This window comes from Aedes aegypti, chromosome 3 (genome assembly GCF_002204515.2).
Source record: "Aedes aegypti strain LVP_AGWG chromosome 3, AaegL5.0 Primary Assembly, whole genome shotgun sequence".
NCBI lineage: Eukaryota > Metazoa > Arthropoda > Insecta > Diptera > Culicidae > Aedes > Aedes aegypti.
Genome location: NC_035109.1, coordinates 277,994,813 through 278,019,073, shown reverse-complemented (window position 1 = coordinate 278,019,073; position 24,261 = coordinate 277,994,813). Strand labels below are relative to the sequence as shown.

General features: G+C 41.2%; 1 protein-coding gene across 1 annotated transcript in view; it reads right to left on the bottom strand.

Annotated features, from left to right (window-relative positions):
• LOC5577138 (carboxypeptidase N subunit 2) overlaps window positions 1-24,261 on the bottom strand; it is a 557,300-nt gene that overhangs the window by 503,315 nt on the left and 29,724 nt on the right. The window contains exon 2 of the mRNA XM_001663176.2: window positions 6,372-6,746. The gene's annotated coding sequence lies outside the window, so the exon portion shown is untranslated. The remainder of the gene's footprint in view (window positions 1-6,371; window positions 6,747-24,261) is intronic.

Below are 24,261 nucleotides of genomic sequence, written 5' to 3'. Positions count from 1 at the left end.
CCGAAAGCAGATTGGCTGGCGAGTTTTATCAGTTTCGGTGTATTAGCTGCAAGATGAATTTTCGTTGCAACATCGACGGCTGCAAGGAGCATCACAACCCACTCCTTCATTCAGGGATATCAGCTGCGAACTACAACATCCATGCGATCAAGCCAAAACCCTCCGTCATCTTCCGCATGATGCCCGTCACACTCCACTGCGGAATGTTTTCGTAGACACGATCGCGTTTCTGGATGACGGATCGTCGTATACGCTAGTGCAGAAGTCGCTGATCAACCGCTTAGGTGTTCGTGAGGTAACGCAACCGCTACGGGTCACATGTACCGCCGGTATCTCCAGACTCTCGAGAAGAACTCGCAGTGTGTGAGCCTACTCATCTCCGCTAGAGGATCGGAACAGCGCTTCCTGATCAAGGGTGCGCACACCGTCGAAAGTTTGAAGCTGCCGCATCACACATTTGACGTTTCGAATGTGGTTCAGCAGTTCGCACACCTCCGAGGACTACCGATCGTTGGCTGCCAGCAAGCTGTCCCGCAAATACTGATCGGGTTGCTAGATGTGCATCTTTCGGCACCACTTGAGTCGCACCACTGAGCCTCGAAGAGCCGATAGCGGTAAGATCCAAGCTTGGATGGACGGTGTATGCACCGATCGGCGGTGAACATGTAGAAGGAGGAATCATAGGGCACCACACGTGCACCGCCGTGACGAACCACGATCTCCACGATTTGCTGAAGAGCCACTATACGCTGGAGGAATCCGGCATTTCCATCGCTTTGCTTCGCGAGCCGGAAGAGGACAGAAGAACGAAAGAAATTTTGAAGAAGACGACGAAGCGGATCGGCGATCGATTCGAAACGGGACTGCTTTGGAAGGACGATGTCCCGTAGTTTCCCAATAGCTACGCGATGGCGGTCAAGCGTTTGAAGTGCCTGAAGAATCGTCTGAGGAAGGATCCAGATCTCTACGCCAAAGTCCGCTCGATGGACGCCGACTATTTGATAAAGGATACGCACACAAAGCAACACCGTCGGAGCTAGTGACGCTCAACTGTAGCAAGGTGTGGTATGTACCGCTGAACATCATCTATAATCCGAGGAAGAAGAAGTTCCGTCAGAAGTGGGAAGCCAGAGCAGAAGTAAAAGGCGTGTCGCTGAACTCCAAGCTGCTAAAGGGCGCGGATATGCTAACTGCCCTGCGGGCAAGTTTAGAGAGCGAGCGGTTGGATTCGGTGCAGATAACAAGGAGACGTACCACCAGCTAGCTGCGAATCCGAGAAGCAGACATGCGAGCGCAGAGATTCCTATTCCGGAACGAACCTTCAGAAAAGCCGGAGGCGTACGTGATAGACGTGGCGACGTCCGGATCCACGCGTTCATCATGCTCCGCACAATACGTGAAGAACTTGAACGCAAAGGAGTTTTCCGAACAGTTTCCGGAGGCACCGAAGGCGATCAGAACCATACTAAGTCGACGACTACTTCGATAGTGTAGATACGGTCAACCAAGCAGTGAAGCGAGCGAAGGAAGTTCGACACGTCCACTCCAAGGACGGCTTTGAGCTCCGCAACTGGGTCTCCAACTCTGAAGAGTTGCTGGTAGAGATGGGAAAACGGAAAGCGGATCAGTGCGTCCGGTTTAGCGTAGATAAGAAATCCGGCACCGAGCGCATATTGGGGACCGAGCGACGAGTTTTCGTTCTCCACTAAGTTAAAAGACGATCTGGAGCCATTCCTCTCCGGCCAGCTTCCGACAAAAAGGATTGTGATGAGCTTTTTCGACCCGCTTGGCCTACTGTCTGTTTCATGTTTTACGGCAAGATGCTGATCCAGGACCTGTGGTGAAGCGGCTGCGAATGGGACCAGCCGATCGACGAAGATTGCGTAGAGAAGTGGAGCAACTGGATCAGGAGATTCCCAGAGGATGAGGGCGTTCGCATTCCCCGTTACTTATTCCAGTGAGGGCGTACCCTAGACTACAGCAGCTTTCAGCTCCACGTTTTCGTCGACGCAAGCCACCTATCAATCCCCCGCTTAGAGCTGCAGGCAGCAGTTCTTGGAGCAAGACTGGCCAATTATGTCATCGACGTTCTTTCCCTCGAGGTGAAGCAATGCTTCATGAAATCCGACTCGAAGACTGTCCTGTCGTGGATCCACTCCGACCACTGGAGATACAAGCAGTACGTGGCGATTAGTATCGGCGAAAGCCACAGGATGACGAGACTTGCGGAGTGGCGCTGGATGACAACAAAGTGCAACGTAGCTGATGTTTTCACAAAGTGGGAGAAAGGGAACATCTTCCGTTCCGTTGGGCCGTGCTTCCGTGCCCCAAAGTTCCTCTACCAACCTCTATCAAAGTCCGAGCGAGTCTACAGGTCCACAATGTTTCCGTGACCGAACCAACGGTGGATCCACTGCGGTTTTTGAAGTGGTTCGCATCGAATTTCAGGAGCAAGCGAGATGGTGTGGAGATCGAGGCCGTTCCAAGCACGGCGAGAGTGAAGAAGGTGGTGAAGAAGGAAGTTCGCTCAACTGTAGTACCACTGAAGCGCGAGGAGTACCGAAAAGCGAAGGCGTTCCTCTGGAGATCGGCTCAATCCGACCACTTCGAAGACGAGAATAGGACGCTGAAGAAGAATCAACAACTCCCAACACACCAACATCACCAGATGGAGAAGTCCAGCAGCTTGTACAGCCTGAGTCTATTCCTGAACGACGATGGAGTGTTACGGATGGAAGGCAGAGCGGCACGAGGATCGTCGTTACCTTTCGAGCTGCGCTTCCCAATAATTTTACCGAAGCAGCATCCCGTGACAAACAAGCTGCTAGAGTACTACCACCAGCAAGTAGCCCACGTGAACGTGGAGACTGCCGTAAACGAGATCTGGCAGAGGTTCAGCATCGCGAGCTTGAGAACGGAGATGAAGAAAATGGGAAAGGCCTGCGTCTGGTGTAAGGTGTAGAAGTGTCACCCGACAAATTCTAGGATGGCTTTATTTCCGGAGTCGCGTGTCACACCAAACCTACCACCGTGGACTACTGCGGACCGGTGACAGTGGCTGTTGGCCGCAGAACGGAAGAACGCTACATTCGCCGTTTCACGTGCATGACGAATAGGACTGTCCACCTTGAGATCGCTCACAGCCTGACGACACAAGCGTGTCTGATGGCCGTACGGCGATTCGTGTGCCGTAGAAAAAACCCGCTGGAGTTCTACTCCGACAACAGCACGAACTTCCAAGCTGCAATCAAGGGGATCGTGCAGCAGATTCAAGCCGTGAGCGACGACGAGTTCACGGATTCTAGAACCCGGTGGAATTTCAACCCACCTAGCGCGGCCCACATGGGAGGGGTCTGGGAGCGACTGGTTCGCTCAGTGAAGGCAGCATAACCGACGAAGTGTTGCTGACGACGATCGCGGAGGCCAAAGACCTGATTAATTCACGGCCGCGAACCAGGAGCGAAAGAAGCGTTGACGCCGAACCACTTTGTTCGTGGCGTCGGTGCAATCGAGGTGGAACAAGGCATTCCACCTGTACCAGGCAGTTGCTGAGTGGGGAACGGACATCGCCATCATATCGGACCCATACCGAGTACCCGCCGGCAACGGCAACTGGGTCGTGGATGGATCCGGAAAAATGGCGGCGATATGGACGACGGGTAAATACCCTGTCCAGGAGTTGGTGTCTAGTACCTACGAGGGCTTCGTGATCGCCAAGGTAAACGTGGTCCTCTTTTGTAGCTGCTATGCGCCTCCGAGTTGGTCGACCGAGCGGTTCACGCAGATGCTGGACTGCATGACGACCGTGTTGACAGGGCGAAGGCCAGTAGTAATAGCGGGTGACTTCAATGCCTGGGCCGTGGAATGGGGAAGCCGTATCACGAACCAGCGAGGTCAAATCCTGCTAGAGGCACTGGCCGTGCTAGATGTCGATCTGGCTAATGTTGGTACCAAAAGTACCTTCAGCCAAAACGGAGCGGAGTCGATTATCGACGTTACTTTTTGTAGTCCTGGCCTAACGAGTAGTTCGAACTGGAGGGTAGACAATGCATACACTCACAGCGACCACCTGGCGGTTCGCTACAGTATCGACTACAACAACAGCAGGCAGCGCGTAGCGGAAGCGGCTAGGTCACGGCCAAGCCCTCGTAGGTGGAAGACATCGTACTTCAATGACGAAGTACTTAGGGAGGCGCTCCGTCGTGAGCGTAACCTACTCGGCCTAAGCGGGGACGAACTGGTAGCGGTGCTTTCGCGTGCGTGCGATGCGACCATGCCTAGGAAAGTCCACCCTAGAAATGGGAGACCACCGACGTACTGGTGGACTCAAGCAATTGCGAACCTGCGCCGTGCCTGCCTACGGGCCAGGAGGCGGATGCAGCGAGCACGTACCGAGCAGGAGCGTGAAGAACGACGGGCGGTGTTCACCGCTGCCAAAGTCGCGCTGAAGTCCGAAATAAGGGCAAGCAAAAAGGCCTGCTTTGAGGGACTCTGTCAGAGTGCCAACGCGAACCCGTGGGGTGATGCCTACAGGATCGTTATGGCGAAGACAAGAGGTGCAATTGCTCCTACGGAGCAATCTCCACAGATGCTGGAAGGGATCATCGAGGGGCTCTTTCCGCGCCACAACCCTAGCCCATGGCCTCCTTTTGTAGGACAGCCGGGGATTGGGGCTGGCGATGAGGATAGAGTAACCGATGAGGAACTTGTAGGGATTGCAAAACCCCTAAGCATGGGGAAGGCACCAGGTCCGGACGGAGTTCCAAACCTGGCCCTCAAAGTCGCAATCTTGGAGGCTCCCGGTATGTTCAGATCTGCTATGCAGATATGCCTGGACGAGGGAGTATTTCCAGATGCGTGGAAGAGGCAGAGCCTGGTACTATTGCCAAAGGCGGGGAAACCACCTGGTGACCCGTCGGCGTATAGACCAATATGCTTGATTGACACGGCGGGCAAGGTGCTCGAGAAGATCATCCACAACAGACTGTTGAGGTACACTGAGAGTGTAAATGGTCTCTCAAGCAACCAGTTCGGCTTCCGGAAAGGGAAGTCCACCGTAGACGCTATTCTGACGGTTAAGAAAACCGCCGAGATAGCACTCCAGCATAAGAGGAGGGGGATTCGCTACTGCGCAGTAGTGACTCTGGATGTAAGGAACGCATTTAATAGTGCCAGTTGGGCGTCTTTTGCCGATGCGCTCCTGCGTCTGGGGATACCCGATTACCTGTACAAGATTCTCGGAAGTTACTTCCAGAATCGGGTATTAGTCTATGACACAGAGGTGGGTCGGAAGTGCTTTCACATAACCTCAGGAGTCCCGCAAGGTTCCATCCTGGGTCCGGTGTTATGGAATGTCATGTACGACGAGGTGTTGAGATTAAAATTCCCGGCGGGTGTAGTCATCGTTGGCTTTGCCGACGATATTACGCTGGAGGTCTACGGTGAACCGATCGAAGAAGTGGAATTGACTGCAGCCCACTCGATCGCAATTGTGGAGGAGTGGATGAGCTCCAGGAAACTGGAATTGGCTCACCACAAAACTGAGGCGGTTGTTGTCAACAACGATGGTGAGGCACTTCGGGATCGCTACAAGCGGTCACAGCATCTAGCAGACCAGGCACCGCCATTAGCCAGTGGCGATCTGGTGTATATCGCTAACGAAGCCGTGCGGAAGAGCTGGATCCGTGGCATCGTTACTGAAGTGTACCCGGGAGCGGACGGCCGAATCCAGCAAGCAGTGGTGAAGACCGCAAAGAGTAAGTTCAGAAGGCCGGTGACAAAGCTGGCGGTGCTGGAGGTGCAGCAGTAAATCCGGTGCGGCCCAAGGACCCTCACCAGAGTTACGGGGAGGGGTATGTTCGCACCGCTGCTTACAGCCCTGCGGCGGCATGACGGTCGCGTATCTGGCTGCGTACCCCCGGTGGCGTAGGAACTGTCAGTTGAGTTTGTTGTGTAAGAATGAGAGAGTTATGTAAACACAAATCAAAATCCAAACACAGTCATAAACATCAACAAGCGCAGAGATGTTATTATGTTAATTACATCGCAGAGCGCAAGCCAAAACTAAATATAATATATTGTTAACCAAATGTTAATAAATGCTTAATTTAGTTTTAACTTATTAGAATGATAGTTTTTTTCTAACACAGAACACCTAGATATAAGAAAAGAATTAAATGTTCGGAATAATACTAATAATGAATAAAAAAATGAAATATCAAACGTGCGGGATATCCTTCAACTCGTTTAAAGGCACCACCCTTCTAAAACAACGCTTGGACATCTGAAACTTAAAACACCCACGTTACTCTCGTTCTGAACCAGTGTGCACTGGAGCTATTAATATTTCCCCATATCATAATAATTCATACCTTTGCTTCAGTCTTGTTTAGTCTGACGGCTTACAGGTGGGATAGCTTTCAGGAATGTGGCATATAAGTTCACACACACACACACACCCAGTCGGTGGAGACTATTTTTCTTCGGAGCTGCTGGAATGCTTTTCTTGTGTGATATGAGTGGTGTAACATGGACGAGGTGATGTATTTTTGCCATTTTCCTCAGCAAGAATGATTCCACCCAGGAGACAATGTCATTCTGACGGGATGCTGCTGCTGTTAGGAAAGGTGGTAAAATTGTGTCACGAACAGGAACAAAACACCGCAAGTCTAATTCAGCAGCTTAGCATGATGTGACGAGGACGACGACGACAACGGCCATGAAGGCGATGAAAATGGGGTGATGGCCTGGAATTTGAGAAAATGGAAAAAAGTGGAAATGAAAAGGTTGTGATAAGGGTTTAGAGTTTGTGGGCTGTCATATGTGAAAACTGTTCTGGTGGCGTTATAGATACATAAAAGAAGGCAATATTTAAAATGGTGTTTTGTATGTGATGCTTACAAATGTAAATATATTTTTCCCAATCTAAACACTTTGTAATTATTTTGTGATTCTCTTCTACGTGGGTTGGATTTTGAAATCAATCTACAATTCCTACAATCCCATCTTTCCTAACCGTCAAGCACATAGACAATTATTACTGAGACTGGTTAAAAAATCATTAGATTGATTCGAAAACCTTCATATTTCGTCCAGAATTGCAACCATTCCACATTCTACTTAATACAGGTGTCCAACTAGAAGCATTAAGTCTGAGAGACTAAGAGTTGATTGCGTGCTACCCAAAAGTAGGGTCAGCGGAAACCGAAAAGCTCCCTTCCATAAATCTACTCAATTGACCATCCCGCTGCTGCTGGACAGCCGAGGCGCTGCACAGTGCTTCGTCCCTTGGACAAAAGTCAAAAAATCAACTTTCATATTCGAAAGAATCAAGTAGGCCATGATGTTGACATATGTTTTGAGCGTGTAATACAGATACTAGAAAGTTCGTGCGCTTATCAAAACAAACCAAAACACCACTTGTTGACAAGTTGTTTCATCGTTATATATAATTCATTGTTTTTGTGTCAATCAAATCCCCTTTTTAATTCGCTTTATTCCCATACTAATCACATTTTCAAAATGAAAGCCGTTAAGGATCGTGTTGAAACTAGTAAGTAGGAGTCATTCCGTTTAATTTTCCGTGGTGTATTTTAAAAATTGTAGAAAAAGATGCTTCTAAACAATAAGCTCTTTAATACAGAAGAAAATTAAAACTCCTATCTTCTTCTAGCGCATACAAAAAAGTACCTCAAAGTACCTTTCTGAAATCCACTTTAAAATAAAATTTGAAGTATTTTTCAAATTCTGAAAGTGATTTTAGCTGCATATGTTTGCCGATCGTATGTCATTTTATGATTTTTAGGTTATGCTGCCACAATCATCAATAAAGATTGTTTCAAGCAATGGTATTCTGCCAATCCACGTATTCGAAAAAAATCATGTTGTGGATTTCATGTACGGTGGTTAGGGCACTGATTCTTTCATCCAGATATTTGAAAACAAGCTTAATATGTTGAGCAAATTTTATTGCTGCAAAATACACCAAAAATGGGCTAAATATAGAAGATCATACGATATTTTTGTGAAGCAAAAATCCGACTGATTAGCAAAGCCAGTTTTGCTTCCGCGCAAACAGAAAATTGACGATGCAGAGTTTTCCAAGTCGGATGTAAAGGCTGGCATGGGAAGGCCTTTCATACCGTTCAATGAATGTTCATGAAAATCCTATATATACCTTATCAACAATAATGAACCTGAAGAGCTCGCGTTCGTAGCCTATGTATCAAATTGTTTCTAATAATCATTAAACAGAAACCCACGACATTTCAACTTTCTTTGTAGAAAAGAAGATAATAATTCGATTGATATGTTTTTGGATGATTTATAGCTGGTAAATGAATTGTATTACTAATAAAAATAAATTTGATATAACTTTTTTTATTGGGGTTGATTTTAGTCGTTGGAATAATCCGTGCTTTAATATGTTTATAAAAGTTTGGTTATTGAGACACTTTTACATTTACGCATACCACATAGATCGTTTATGCAAACGACTCAAGTACTTTTTCATGCGTTTTTATTTTAAACATTTATTCAAAATCGAGCACTGTTCTATGGTGTCAAATGTAAAACGTGGCGTATAAGCCGCTTATGCCATTACTGATGTGTCATTCATGCCAATAATGAGATTTTTTTGTGTAAAACGACTTTATCCTCAACTTTGTAGGGCAAAACCGCATAAAACATCCAGTTCTGACTTTTGTCCCCAAGTGCCATACGTTCGAAGCACTGTGCGCTGCCCCAGATCAAGATCATGTCTGGAAAGTCAAATTCTTCATCCATTCCGGGTGCAAAAAGCGGCCCCGGATTCTTCGGAAAACATTAACTTCAAACTGCGAAAAGCAAGTGGAGAATCTCCCACATTCCACCGGTCGGTCCCGGCTGTGGAAGTGAAACGAATACTTATGGTAATGGAGCCGGACTTTTGCCAAACCATGCGAAGTGCTTTTCTCGCACTTTTCTCCTGTCTCATCTCGGGCGGCCCGGGTAGAGGTGAATAACAAAATAGTGATAAAATAAGAACAGGGTTGCGATCATACCAAGACTAACCATTATTATGTTATTTAGTTATGGCATCAGTAGCTTAACATGCTATCATAGTAAATGTTTTAATTGGTATATTTTCCTTTAAAAAAATATCGCAGAACTAAACAGAAAGAAAATAGTTTGTTAAGGCTACATTTGTTATTTAGTCAAAAAAAAAAAAAATAATAACATAAAATGCCATAAGAGAAACTAACCTTGCCATCATAGTAAAATTTGTCATTATTTTGATATAACTTTAGAAAATCATGTCATTTCAACAGCCTACAATAAAATCATGCAATTATGCCTAGTTCGAAGAACTAGATGAACCATTGCCATTAAATTACGAACGTTACCATAGAAAAATGACCCAATGTTTAAAAATGATAATAATAATAAAAATACCTAGTTTATATGAGTAAAAAAAAATTTAATATTTTATTATGCCATAAATAAAACAAGCTAATATGAAAACATTGCAATAAATTCATTTGAAATCAATATCTATTTTTTTTATTTCCTCTTGTCTACATTTTTGTTAATGGACATTCAAACGTTCTATTTTAATATTACAATTTGATATTTATTTACCATTCCTCTCTACTCAGGAATCAACCTCTTTATCTACACCTCCCTATGGGAATGGGCAGCCGCAGGAAAAACATCAAAGCTTCTGGCCTCTCTGGAAGAAGAAGCAATTGAGGAAAGAGAGGCGAGAAGACGAAGCAAACGAGCTTTCCTCTAGCCAGATCATTACCGCAGATTCCGGGCTGCCGCCTTCGATATAGTTTTTCTTCGGACCTACTTTTAACACCACCGCCCGATGAGAAAACGGACCCAAATGGTTGGTGTTGCTGGAGGCGTAGAGTAAGAACGGTGGTGTCTTAAATTCTCATCACAGTTCGAAGTAGGATAGGTTGTGTGCATTGCATTTAGTTTACTTGCGGATCACGTGGATTTCGAAAGATCCTTTTTTTATTGGGACACGAAAGTATAGGGGGAAAACAAATGAACGATCCGGTAGCAAATAGTGCTCACGTTAAATATGACAGTGAAGGACTATAGAGGAGAAAAGTATTCCAACGCAATTGGAAATTATTTTGGCAACTTACAATGAAACATTGAACTCGATGGTAGAACCAAACATTTCTAGGTATAGCTAATTTTATGTATAACGTTAAATTCAAAAACTTCGGTAGCTAATGATAACACTGCTGAACACGTTTTTGACTCAAGTATCAAAATACCGTTATTTACTCAATTAAGGGTTACTGAATCCATTGCCGTTTTCAAAAATATAATAGCACGTCTAGTTTTCGAGATACTGGCTGTTGAAAATGAAAAAATTAACTAAATCAGCCAACTTGCATGCAAGTTTACCAGCTTGAAAGGCAATTTATTTGCTTAATTAGCCACAGAATTCAAACTTTATGTGAATGCAAGACTGCAAGCATTTTATCTAATTTTTATCGTGTAATTTCAACCAATTTATATCTTAAATGAAAGTTGAAGCCTTATTTTACATGCTTGTTGTATTAAATCACAAAAAAAAGTTTGATAAATCATACTTAAAATTTTATGTAAACATTAATTAAACCAGTACGTGTTTTATACATTTTTGGCGACCAATTGCTGAAAATTGTGACGTGCATGGACATTTCTGAGAACGGCATCAGATTCAGCGACCCCAAATCTAAAAGACAATTTACACCGTCTGCACAGTCTGAACATAACTAACATTAGACAACGGACACACGGAATGACCAGTGGACCAGTGAAGAATTTTTCGTTTGACGAAAAGTTTTCTCCGACTGGGGCGGGAATCGAACCCACACTCCGTAGCACAATACGCCTAAACGACTGACGCCGCTAACCGCACGGCTACGAAGCCCACAATCTACTGGAGACTTCAAATTTTAAAGAGCACAAATCTGGAGAACCGAACACCCGTTGGAGCTGAAAACTTAATCGATTGGTCACCACCAGCTAGTTACCAAGCGATTCAATTGATTAAGCTGAAAATCAGATATTTGGTTCTCCAGATTTGTGCTCTTAAAAATTTGAGGTTTGGCTTCGTTTCATCTTCACTTTAAGACTCGCAAAAATGTATTTTTTGTTATGCTGTGAGCTGTTTTGTAGTAGATATAAGTAAATTAAAACCCGAATTTATTACTATGCCATTTAATTACATTTTTTTTGAAGATGGATCAAAAGCTTTCAAGCGATGTAAAAAATTCCTTATTCTTTCTTATGTATTTATTAAAACATAGTTTCTCTTTGTAGTGCTACTATATGTAAAATAAGGTATGACCCACTTAGAAATGGAACAGACATGTTTGGTTCTTACAGCTACTTTAGTAATCAAATTTAAAAGCTGAATTATCTTTATGTACTTTATAACTATAATAACATAACATGTTTATTTTCGCAGCTTAATTCAAACGTACTTCAGAGAAATTTAACATGAAAGAAGAAATTTCTTCTATGGAAAAGCTGTGGATTGAAGTTATCTCGACCATTAGGTAAAATCCAAACATCTCGGAACGCGGCTTTGGCTGAAAAGTTCGGTAATTCACGCAGTACCGTGCAATAGATACGTCTCCGGGAAGGTCGGTCATTTGGCATAATAGACGTTTGGCATAATGCGTCTGAAACCTGCTCGTGATATCCCTCAGGAATTGCTTCTGAAACTTCTGTTTGATTGCCATCTCGAATGTTTCGAATTCGGTTTAAAGGATACTTTAAGAATAAATATTTAACATGGATTTCTCCAAAAACAGCTTCTTAGGTTCCATAAGGTGCTGCTTCTGGATGTCCTTCAAAAGTTCTTAAGTTCTTCCTAGCAAGGGGTTGAATCTTCTATGCTATGGATGCCACATGGAGTTGCTACTGCTTGTCCTTTTAAAGACTTTTTTTTAAATTTTCCATTAGGTTGACCCTGGAATTTTTCAGAGGCTTATAGAATTCTTTCGAAAGTTGCTTCTGAAATTTTCCGGAACTTACTTCTGGAGTTCCTTTAAGGGTTCCTCCAGGCAAATTCCATCCAGAATGAGTCGAAAAAAATAAAAATCGTGCACGATAATCTTCGATTTGGATTAAATTTTGCACATGTTTTGTTATGGTAGGACAAACTATTAGGTTTTGCATGCAATTTATTTGAAAAATTTGGGGCCCAGATAGCCGTAACGGTAAACGCGCAGCTATTCGGCAAGACCAAGCTGAAGGTCGTGGGTTCGAATCCCACCGATCTTGTCGGGTTGGAAATTTTCTCGACTTCCCAGGGCATAAACAGAAAGAAAAATCCGTGTAAATTTCAGCTTAAAATCGTGCACATAAAGGGAATGCCAGATATGTCGCAAATCTACACGTCACATTGTGTAAAATTACATCAACATCATGTAAGTTTCCGCTAAACATCGTGTAATCTAGCATGGACTCTAACCGATTACGCGTCAATTCGCATAAATTTACACGATGTTGATATAATTTTACACAATGTGTCATGTAAATTTGCGACATATCTGGCATTCCCTTTATGTGCATGATTTTTTGCTGAAATTTACATGGATTTTTCTTTCTGTGTAGAGTATCATCGTACCTGACACACGATATACACATGCAAAAATGGTCCTTGGCATAGTAAGCTCTCAGTTAATAACTGTGGAAGTGCTCATAAGAACACTTATCTGAGAAGCAGGCTCTGTCCCAGTGGGGACGTAACGCCAGAAAGAAGAAGAAGAAGTTATTTGAAAAAATCTCACTCCGAAACTATTGATTCTACAGAATAAAAAACAAATGAAGAAGTTGTAGTGAACCATTTGGACTACAAGAAACGCACTGAAAAAATATTTTATTATTTTCATGTAAAATTTAAAACTAAAACTTATATTAAAAATTACACAAAAACCCCATTTTAAATATTTTTTATAAAAAAAAAAATTCTAATAACAACCTTTGGTCAATTTTCAAAATTTAGTATTTTTTATTTGTCAGAATAAATACGTTCTGACGTTACAATTGCAATATTGAAATTATTCTAAACCATAATGAATGTTCTGGTCACTTCTCTAGAAGTAGCCTTTTTCGATTTATATCAAGTTTAATGCAAAAAAAAATAGAACTAAATAATCAACTAGGCACTTTTCATTAGCTATTCACGATAATCCATTAAGAAAAATAAGTAAGTGGAGATAAATATGACATATTCTCTTGAAAATATATTGTTCTTGATAGAGAATCACGAAATAACACCTAAAAATGTCCTATTTTATTGTTAAAATTATATTGTTATAATTGAACTTGATATAATTAAAAACTGGCTACTTTCAGAGAAGTGATCATAACATGTTTTGGAATGATTTCAAGATTCCTCCAGCTGAAGTTGCTCTTATTTTTTAACCGTTGGGTAGAATTTAATGAAAATTCGGGTGGATTAAGTTCATAGTGCATTATTTACATCCTGCAAGTTTTAAAGTCCTGTGATCAAAACTCGCGGAAATGGAGTCGAAAGAACAGCTGGTGCGTGATAAAATCTTGCGCATTCATCACGAGCACAAGGATCTCTCGCATCGTTCCATCGCTAATACATTGGGAATCGCGAATTCTACGGTGTCGCGAGTGATTAAGCGGTTCGAGGAACGATTGACCACCGATCGGAAGCCCAGAAGTGACGGAAAAAGTATTCCGTAGAACACCAAAAATCACAACCGCGTAGCTGGGGCCTTAAACCGAAACCCGAACGCCTCCTTTCGGGATGTGGCTAAGAACCTGCACCTAAGCCGAAGTTTTGTCCAGAAGGTCAGGTCGGTGAAGGGACAGGTGTACATGAAAGAGTACCTCTAGAAGCGGCTGCTTCCTCTCCTGCAGGTCCACAACGTCCCAACAATCTTCTGGCCGGATTTGGCATCATGCCACTACTCCAAGGACGTGCTGAAGTGGTGTGCGGACAATAAGGTCAATTTCGTGCCGAAAATGTTCAACCCTCCCAACACTCCGGAGCTCCGCCCCAACGAGAAATACTGGGCGATTATGAAGCAGCACCTTCTTAACCCTTTGGGGCCGGCGCGGTCATATATGACCGCAGTACAAAAAAGGCTGTAAAAAAAGAACCAATGAACAAATATATATATACTGTCTTCGGCAATGTTGTCCCAAATATACTCTTTTATCAGTGAAAAATTTGAAGTATATGCCTTTATGACCTAATTGACAACCTAGAACATCCTGAACATCCTGAAGTTTGGAAAATTGAACTATAAGTACATACGAAGCGTGAAATGCTGTTTGTGAACATAAATGATGTTCAGGATAGATAATACAGAATTACTCTTTTAACGAAAACACTATTTCACTTGCTTTGCTATGTCCTGGGATGTTCTAGGACGTCCAAATTGTCCTGAAGCACACTCTTTGAAATCTACAACCGTAACAGTAATTGTTTGGGTTAAAAACAATAACATTACAAATTCAAATAGAATCTACCAACCTCTGAGAATCTCAAGAGCTATTTCAAGGAACGTTTGGGATATTCCAGGCCCTCCAAATTACCCTGGAGTTCAGAACTTCAAGTCTACGCTTGTTCCAGTAGTTATTCTGGCTAAACTGAGTGAAGTTATATAATCTACAATGTTTACTGAACCTTGTCACGGATCAAAAGGCTACTTCAAGAAACGTTTGAGGTATTCCAGGCCCTCCAAATTACCCTGGAAATCTGAATTTCATGTCTACATTTATTCCAGTAGTATTTCTTGCTAAACTGGGTGAAGTTATATAATCTACCATGTTCACTGAACTTTCGCACGTATCAATAGGATGTTTTAAAGAACGTTTGGAGTATTCCGGGCCCTCCAAATTACCCTGGAGTTCAGAACTTCAGGGCTACACTTATTCCAGAAATTTATCTCGCTAAACTGAGTGAATTTATAAAATCTTTCCTGTTCACTAAACCTTCTCATGCATCAATAGACTGTTTCAAGGAACGTTTGGGATATTATAGGTGCTCCAAATTACCCTGGAGTTCAGAACTTCAGGTCTACACTTATTCCAGTAATTTTTCATGCTAAACTGAGTAAAGATATATAATTTACCAAGTTTACTGAACCTTGTCACGGATCAATAGGCTAATTCAAGGAACGTTTGGGGTATTCTAGGTCCTCCAAATTACCCTAGTGTTCGTAACTTCAGGTTTACATTTGTTTCAGTAATTTATCTCACTAAACTGAGTGAAGTTATATAATCTAACATGCTCACTAAACCATCTCATGGATCAATAAGCTCTTTCAAGGAACGTTTGGGATATTCCAGGCCCTCCAATTTACCCTGGAGTTCAGAACTTTAGGTCTGAACTTGCTCAAGTAATTTATCTCGCTAAACTGAGTGAAGTTATAAAATCTAACATGTTCACTGAATTTTCTCACGGATCAATTAGCTGTTTCAAGGAACGTTTGGGGTATTCCGAGCCACCCAGATTACCCCGGAGATCAGAAATTCAGATCTACAATTGTACAATCTACAATTGTAAACGATGAAGTTATTTAATGTTCACTGAGCTTTCTCACGAATTAAAAACATATTTCAAGGAACGTTTGGAGTATTTCAGGCCCTCCAAATTACCCTGGAGTTCAGAACTACAGGTCTTCCCTTGTTTCAGTATTTTTTCTTTCTAAACTGAGTGAAGTTATATAATCTACTATGTTATTGAACCTTCTCATGGATCAATATGCTGTTTCAAGGAACGATTGAGGTATTGCAGATCCTTCAAAATTTCCCCAGGACTTCAGAACTTCAGGTCTACTATTTTTCCAGTAATATTTCCTTCTAAACTGAGTGAAGTTATATAATCTAGCATGTTCACTGAACCTTCTCACAGACCAATTGGCTATTTCAAGGAACGTTGGTGATATTCCAGGCCCTCTAATTTACCCTGGAGTTCAGAACTTCAGGTCTACCCTTGTTCCAGTAACTTTTCTCGCTAAAATGATCAAAGTTTTCCCTTTGGGGCCGGCACGGTCATTTATGACCGCAGTCGGAAAATGACTGTATAAAAAGAACCAATGAATAAAATTTACTGTCTTCGGAAAAGTCCTTGCAAATATACTTCCCTGTCAGGGAAAAATTTTAGGTGTATGCCTTAATGTCCTACTTAGCAACCTAGAACATCCTGAACATGCAGAAGTCTGACAAATAGAATAATTAGTATAAAAGTAGCTTTAATACAATTAATGTTCCTACTTGGTAATACATACCTATTATGTCAAGAAAAACGTTGCTTCACATGCTTTTTCATGTCCTGGGATATTCTACGACGTTCAGACTATCCCGAAGCTCAATTCTCGAAATTTACAGCAGTAGTTGCTTGCGCTAGAAATAATCAGCGATGCCAGATTTCTTTGGAAATCATTCCGTAGACGAAAAGTGATAAGCGGGGGGAGAGATCCCCGGCATTCCGTAGATTTCCGTTGGAAAAATCCGTAAATTACCGTAGAATAATGAGAACTTCCGTAGCTTTCTGTAGAAAATATACATTTTCCGTAGAAAGTGCTCAATTCCGTAGATCTACGGAAATTTCCGTAGATCTGGCAACGCTGCAAATAATAATATTTTCAACTCGGAAACGGAATCTATTGACCTCTGAGAATCTCAAAAGTTTTTCCAAACTATCCTGGAGCTCAGAACTTCAAATCTGCCCTTGTGGCAGTGTTTTTTTTCGCTAAATAGAGTTCAGTTATATAATCTACCAGGTTATATAGGGCCCCCATAGCCGAAGCTGTAAAGACGCGGGTATTCATCATGACCATGCTGAGGGTTCCGGGTTCGATTCCCGGTCGGATGTACCATGAGCTTCTCAAGAGTGTTATGTCTGTTTGTCTGTGACAGTACAGTAGTGACGCCTCTACACGGATAGTCGTGTTGCACGATTGCAAAAAAGAAGTAGAGCTCGAGATTTGTATGACGATTACCAGATCTTTTCGTAAAGGAAAGAGTCTTGACTTCCTTGGGCACAGAGTATGGGCGCATGCCTGCCACACGATATATCCATGCAAAAAGGTCATTAGCTGAGAAAGATCTCAGGTAATAAATGTGGAAGTGCTAAACTAACACTAAGCTGAGAAGCCAGCTTCCTCCCAGTGGGAACGATATGCCAAGAAAAAAGAAGAAGATTCGTCGACAAACACATATATTCAAAACGTATTTCTACTCGTTTACGCATTTAGACTCTTCTGACGTTTTCACAAATTGTTCTCAAACAAAAGGTGAAAAGCAGGGGGGTTGAAAATAATATATTTTTACGTGACATAATTTATGGATGCTTCCCAATAGATGTCGCTAATTATGACTGGAAACTTTGTCGAATACACCATGTTTCGGAAGTGCTTCGTTTCGTGGTTATTAATTTATTACCACTAAATCCTGACTCTCATCGCGTTGTAGATCTTATGTACTGAACATCCCGACAAGTTAGATAATCTAGAACATTCGAAATGATCTGATAATATTTGCTGAACACTCAGAAGGTTCAGAATATACGGTAGATTACAGTTCATCACCTTGTATGATGAACAAGGTTGTTATTACTAGCATAGACTTCAAGTTATAAACTCAAGAGCAGTTTGGAAGACCTAGCACCTCCCAAAAAATATTTGTCATCATTTCTTGTTATGTTTAGCATTTTGAGCACCAAAACTATTGAAAGGTGTTAAAAAAACTGTATAATAGTTCTTGAAAAAAATCAGGCTCCAAAGGGTTAAAGGACCTAAGCTAGTGAAGACAGTCGAGGAATGGGTTTTCATGCAAAAAACGGTTGATTCACAGGTTATGCAGAACCTTATGGCCGAGGTTAAGGCCAAGGTGTGGGCATTTGCGTATGGACTGTAAATAAAATACGAGTAAAATGGTAATGAAGTTTAATAGTTATTTTTCAATCCCTGAAAATTTGATGGCAATCGGATGAAAACCCGAATTTTGCGAATCAATTTTGTGTGTGGCAATTTCATCGTAGACACCCTTTATTGCCTCGTCAGATCGTATTTATTTTAACAAAAACTCAAAATTTAAATGATCGACCAAAAGTTATTCTTAGAATTACTTTCTTATTAAAAAAATTTTCCATTATGAAACTTCGTTCCTAACCTCTGTTTGCTATCAAGAATCTATGGAGAACATTTGAAAAATATTATAAATGGGGTTTTGTGTAATTTAAAATTTAAGTTTTATTTTCGAATGTTGCATGAATTTTTTTTCAATGCATACCTTTTTTTTATTTTAGTGCGAAGAGTTCAGCACAAATTTTTCATACAAAATTTGTCTCTAAAACCAATAGTTTTGGAGTTAGAATTTTTTAAATAAATTACATGAAAAACCTCATAGGTCGCTTTCAAAAGTTTTTGAGTTGAAATAATCGATTTTTTATGAGAAACACTTATTCTACCGTACCGAAAACATGTGCAAAATTAACTGCAAATCGAAGCTGGTAGAGTTCTGTGACTGACCGATTTGACATGGAATTCGTCTCCAGTTATTCTTCCGGAAGAAGCTTCTGGAATTCCTTCAGCAGTTCCTCATGGAACTCTTTCAAGAGTTCCTACTGTAATTTCATGATAGTTATTATGAAATTCTTCAAAAATATTACCCTGGAATTCATCGGGGAGCTGCTGATGGAATTCCACCAAGAGTTCCTCCGAGTGTTGTCCTGGGTTCGAATCCCAGCACGTGGATTTTTTTCATAATTTCACCCATAATTCATTTATTTTTACCACGTGTAATGAGTTATTTAATTTAAAAACCATACGGATTGGATTACCGAACAACTCAAGCGTCAATAAATCTTCAAAAGTTGCATCTGGAGCTCTTCTGAGTGGTGCTTCAGAAATTTCTTCAAGAGTTCCCGGAATTCGTTCAAAAGTTTCTTCTGGATTTCTTCCAAAATTTCCTCCTCCTCCTCCGGTCTCTAGGAGTTGTTTTTTCTGGAATACTTCAAAAAGTTGCTTCAGCGATCAGTCCTTCAAGAAACTCTCCTCATAATCCTCCGGAAGTTGCTTATGATTTTTTTTCATGAGTTCTTTTTCAGACTCCTGCAGGATTTGTTTCTGGAATTAAATTAACCATTACTCTTGGAAATCTTCCGATAGTTGCTTCTGTTGTGTATGTATCAGAAATCGATTCTGAAACTCCTGTCCCACTAAAGTTCCAGCTAAAATTCCCCACGAAGTTGCTTCGAGGACTACTTACACAGTTATCTAGAAACCATTTCAAAAACTGACTTTGGAACTCGCCTGGTTGCTTCTGAAGTTTTTTGAGAGTTTCTTCTGGAATTTCTCACGTGAATGCCTTGGATTACCTTCTGTAGTGACTTCTGGAGTTTCTCCGGAATTTTTATCTGGATTTCCTCTATTCATCTTTCTATTTCTATTTCCTATATTCATCTTTCTATTCTATTCTATTTCCTATATTCATCTTTCTGAGATATTTTGGAAGGTACTTCTACAACTTACTTCGATCGAATTTGTTTGAGCTTGATTGACCGCCCGTGGTTGCTTCTCCAGCATCACCATATCAGCTGTACTTATACAAGGACTAACAGACACACTCATGGTGGTAAGCTCCATCGAAGTTAATACGCCAATCGCGTATTATCCTCGATTTTGATATAGTAAAATCGAGGAAAATACGCGATTGGCGTATTAACTTCGATGGAGCTTACCACCATCAGTGTATAAGTGCTGGTGATCTCCTATTTTCAAGCAATAATGGCGCCTGCTACGTCAGAATGTAGACCAATGAGGGGAAGGAGGAGGAAATGATGTTGCCTTTAGACCTGAGACCCAGTAGTCCGGATATACGCCTGCATTTACGCCAGTTTATGCGGGAAGTTTGGTTTAGCTCACTGCCTATGTATCAAACGTGAGGAAAGGAATGGAAGCGTAGGGAAAGGGTTGTTTTGTCCGTCTTTGATTTTAGCAAATGATATGAACTCTGGTAGATAAGCTGTGATAGATTAAGAGTGGAAGATAGAAGCAAGTGAAAGATACAACTGAAAAATACAAGAAAAGGGACGGGCTTGGAATTGAACCCATGACCTTCTGCTTATGAAGCAGAAGCGGTAGCTATTAGACCACCAACTCCGTTTCATTGAAAACGATAGAATTTGTTTAAATTTAATAAATTTGAATACTACTATAAAAATTGGTGCACAATATCCTTTATGAATAACTGCAAAAATTGCTCCTCACCTTCAAAGATATGCCTCGTTAATTTCTCTAGAGATTTTTTTTATTTTTTACAGAACTCTCCTAATTCTTATCTGGAATTACCACTTAAGTTTAAATCAGAAGTTCATTTGAAGTTTTGAAACAGATTCCTTCATGAATAACTTCACCATTTTTTTCAAAGGCCGCAAAATGTGCAAAAAATACAAAAGTGCATCAATGAAATATTGTAAACCTTCCGAGTATGAATATATAACCCAAATATTGAACCCTTGCGGAAAAAAACCGGAGGTTTTCATCATCTGCTGTATCAGATATAGCGTGCTTTGCTTAACAATAATCTTCAAGGTATTCCTTAAATTTTTCAAAAGAGTTATACTTCTAGTTTTCTTGGTTTCTGATGAGATGCTCCTAGAAAATTGTTCACGTATGATATAAATTAAAAATATCTGCTTTTCTCTTTCAAGATTTCTTCAGAAGCTTAGACGGTTTTTTTCCAAAATTTTCTTCGTTATTACCTCTGAAACATCTTCTAGGAATTCTTCTATAACTCCCCTAAGACTCCATTGTGAAACCTTGAAGAACTACAATGGCTTCCAACAACTCCACAAGTTCAGTAGCATGAAACCCCTGAACTGTGTCGCAGGGTCGTAATGTTACTGGGTAATCGGAGGGGCTACGCGAACAGAGTATGAACAACAAAAAGATTCACATTCATAAACATTTATTTAAGCCCTTGTATAGCGTGTGAGTGGGGGTTGAACAGGTTTGTGTGGCGAATAAGCGAGAGTAATCGACAGCTGCAGCTTTGTACATCTCCGGATACAGATAGAGATAATACTATGAATACCGACAATTTCTCGCGTAACTTTTCAAAATGACCTATCTTACATTGCGAGGCTCTCTTTGTTTTGCTTCCAGTGGACAATTTGCCATTTGAAGGAAGACCCACACTAGATAACGAGCTAGCATGCATATACGTTCCTGATGAAAAGTTTTCTGGAATGAAGCGGAAATCGTACCCACACTCCTTGTCTATCAATTCAAGTTTAAGCTTATCGGGTAAATCATTTTTAAATCTCTGGCGGGATCCTTATCAATGTAAAAAATCATCTCCAATCAGCATAGAGTTCAATTTGCTCTTCCGTTACAAACTCACACTTCATGATTTGTGAATTTTATTCATTCTTCATATCATAACTATACCATCGGGTCCTGTGAAGCTATTTTGTTTGAACCTTCTCAATCCGGCAGAATATTATTCACAGCTGGGCCTACCGAGCTCCTATAGTCTGCAGCAGAAGGTGTCGAAATGCGAGAGACATAATCCCCCTTCGAGGAAATTCGATATGTTCTACCAGGCAATAATATATCTGGCTTAGCAAAGCTTGAGATATTGGAAGCACGCGTATCCCAATTCTACCATCGAACCCGAACCGAAAAAAAACTAAAGAAGGAAACCGAAAGAACGAAGGAATGGAAATAGCTGGGGAGCATTCCGCATTTTGGCTAGGACCGGTGGTGTGTCCGGCTTCGACGAGGGGGACGAGTTTTTATGGGTTACAATTTATTGGAATGCTGCATCCTGGTGCTATTCGATTGGCTGGCGGTGCGGAGCCTGACGAAGGATAACGAGAACCGGAGTTGGATCCTAGCCGAGAATCACGTACTTACATGGGAAAATTCCAGCCCCACTACAGCAGTGCTAGGTTATTCCGAAGTTAAGGGGATGCGGTATGCGGTTTTTCATGTCGATAGTTCTCGCATCCTGGGAAACGAATTTCGAAAATAAATATTGAACCATTTTTTTCAGGAATTCAGTTTGTTGCTTCGTTAAATTTTAAAAGACGAATGATCAATTTTGAATTCCGTGGTATTTTGCTGAATTTAGTATCATTATTATATTACGGAATCATTCGAAATATCGCGTACCCTTACCCCGAAGGTACCTCCACGAAGGATGAAGTGTAATTAATGAAATAACCCTTCGAGTTGGTTTTTCTGCCAAACGTGCAGCTCGTTTGGGAATCTACATATTCGCACGTACAATTGCGAGGTATTTATAGCGACGTAATACTTTTTCAGCTAGAACGGGGAAGAATTGCAATCGATGCGGAATTTCAATCGAATTCATAAATCATGTTTTAATGTGGAAACATAGTGTTCCGGTACAATATTCCGCCGCACTTCCCTACGCTTTTTGGGCGGCTTCGGCTGCAGCGGAAACAATATAAAATCTTAATTTTTCGTAATTAAAAATAAATGTTGTGGAGTTTTCGCAAAAGCACCGGTGAGAGGCTAAAAAAGCAGCAAATTAATTAAATTTTGTTTGCGATACAATAAAAATGTTGGATGCATACATGTTCCTGGAGCGCGATTTCAAAATACACCTACCGACGAATGTCCGTACAATGGAAAAGTAATTTAAGCAAGGTACACACGTAGTGAATGTACACGGGCACCTGCTTTCGCACAAACCATCCACTAGAAAGGCGAAAAGCAGCAGCGGTTCTAACATGGGTGTAGCCAGGATTTAACGACAAAATTGAACGTTTGTTCTAAGTCGTCTTAAAAGGCCTATCAAGTGACTATAAGCCTATCACCTGAAGAGATCAAAAATGGAATAAATGATATACTTGGAATTTCCTCAGTCCAAGTAATCATTATGAAAAGGAGAACCTAATCTGGCATTGTTCGGGAGGGCTTTCTCAAGTTCACTTTAATAAAAAAGATCAAAATAATATTAAAGCTTTAGAAAAAGAAAGATTTATTTTCGATGTCCGTGTGACATGGGAACATTTCCAGATGCCTTGAGAAAATTACTAGAACTCCACTCGGTGCCGTCGGTGCCAAAAGTGGGGTCACGGTACAAAAAATTACCGCATGGATGCTAAATGCATGATTTGCGGAGGTTCTTCTCACGCAAAGAACGTCTGTTCAGTGAAGGAATATACCGATAAGTTCATGTGCGCCAATTGCGGTGGCAATCATTAGTCAATTTTTTGGGCACCTGCATATTTGCATTTTAAATTCTCTGGACAGCAAGTTAATTTGCTCCAAACTGACTTGCAAAAATTGACTCTCAATAAGTCAAATTTTTTTGTCATTGGTAGCTTTAATGCCAAACATAGGTCATGGAATAATTCTCAAAGTAATTCCAACTGCAGAATTTTATTTGATGAGTGCTCTTCAGGATATTTCTCAATTCAATACCCTGATAGGGTGTCCGGCCATTTGGCCGAACGCCGTTTGGCCGAATCATGAACAAAAAAATCAAATTCATCAGGATTCATAAGTGTGACCCAATAACTGATAAGCAAATTAATTTGTTGATATTTATGATGTGACGGGACGTCATGTTTGTCACTATATAAGAGCTCCAAAAGAATGATAACATCGACCCTTTTATTCAGGACGAAGTTGTGAACTCCACACTTCACGTTAAGACTCTGAGGTGATGATTGATTCGCCACTGGATTACCAATGGTGTAATAAGGTCTCAAGTATTTTTAATGATTTCATCAGAATTTTTTCCTTCTTTTAAATATAGGCTATTCTTTCTAGTTATACTGGTTCCATTACTATCGGCAATGATTGACCTTATATGTTATTTGGAAATTTTTCCTTCTTTAAATCATCGGCAATTCTTTGTTGTTGTACTGGTGAAATAAATAATTATATGCATTGCACTTGTTTTAATTTTCATAAGAGATTTATCCCTCTTTTGTTCATAGGCTGTTCTTTCAAGAGGGAAATATTTTTCATAATTAATTTAAATAATGCTTAAAATACGTTCTTTTCAAAACATATTTATTTAGCTCAACTTACACACTCCGAAAAAAAAAATCATGCGATTTTACGTCTTTTGGATGGACATAAAAGAAATGAGCCAAATGACGTGAATTTGTGTCTCATTTTAAATACGATGGTTTCTGATTCGGGAAATGTCAATCATAGCGGCATCGTTTCATGTCCTTCATCATGTAAAATTACATTTTTCTTTCAGAATCCATTTTTACGTCATTTCATC